We start from the raw sequence: 1,312 nt of genomic DNA on the forward strand, positions 1-1,312 counted from the left end.
CGAAAAGTGCAATGCAGACCATTGCATCTTTTCGGCCGCGCGTGCGACCTTTGGTCAGCGCGTCCTTGGACGCGCTATCACATTTCGCGTAGCGACCGGCGACTGGATCCTCGCGTCGGATTCCAGTAGCCCCGATAAACCTTACAATAAGCATTTTAAACCGACCGATAACTCAAACGAGAATTACATAAACAAACATATAACTAAAACATATAATTAAACATACTGTTTAACCTTATACAAGCACCTTATAACACATATGAGAAGCATGAATGAAAAGTAAAGAATATAAATCCATTCTTGACCAAAATGTACGTCTTTTTGTTTTAAACAAAAAAAAGAAAAGTATACTTAAGAGTATATATTGAGCAAAATTATTGTTAATATACTTATTGTTAATATACATATTGTTGATATATGTATTGTTAAAATACATAGAGATAAAAATATATTTTAATGTCGGTTGTTACGTAAAAAATATTCTGGTAATATATTTTTTACTTTGCGCTTGCAATTACATATAATATACAGTAAAAGAAAAAAAGTATTCTTGCAACAAGAATTTAATTTAAAATTTAATTACTTTAATTTAATTTAATTAATTTAATTTCACACATTTAATTTATTTAATATAATTTATTTAATTTTATTTTATTTACTTCATATTATTTTATCATGTTATTTATTCTTTCATGTACCTTTTTGTAATTAGTGCTGAAGATGATCAATAATAAAGACTGATCGAAACGTCCACGGTTAAACAAAGCATCGCAATTTAAATCGTATTGAATTTGATATCTATCTCCACCCAGGACCAGTGGCTTTACTTGGTTTTAAACTTACTTTAAGAATACTATTATATTTAAGTTTTATAAATGTACTACGTACACATTGTTGCTCAACGAAAACCGCGAAAAGGTGGTGGTTTCTTGTATCAAAAACAATGTAAAACATTTGTTTTCTTTATCATTAGAATAAATGTTTATATATACGTTTTTTAGCATAAAAAATAATAATACTTAAAATAATTAAAATAATTCTACATGTTATAGTATAAAACAATGTTTCCATAAAAATATAAATAAATACAAATATATAAAAATTAATACACTATTTACAAAACTTGGAAAGCGCCACTAAAGTCAAGTCAAGAACACATTGATTTCTTTAAATCGAACACTTTACTTTTAAATAAGTGATAAATGAGGTGTGACCTCCGGCTCCTTTTGGTAACTCCAATAAATAGAATTAAATAGCAGGGCAATAATGAGCCATGGCAGGATGTTGTGCCGTAGAAAAATTAAAAAATGTA

This window comes from Pseudomyrmex gracilis, unplaced genomic scaffold (assembly GCF_002006095.1).
Source record: "Pseudomyrmex gracilis isolate BER0280 unplaced genomic scaffold, ASM200609v1 scaffold_3452, whole genome shotgun sequence".
In the NCBI taxonomy this organism is placed as follows: domain Eukaryota; kingdom Metazoa; phylum Arthropoda; class Insecta; order Hymenoptera; family Formicidae; genus Pseudomyrmex; species Pseudomyrmex gracilis.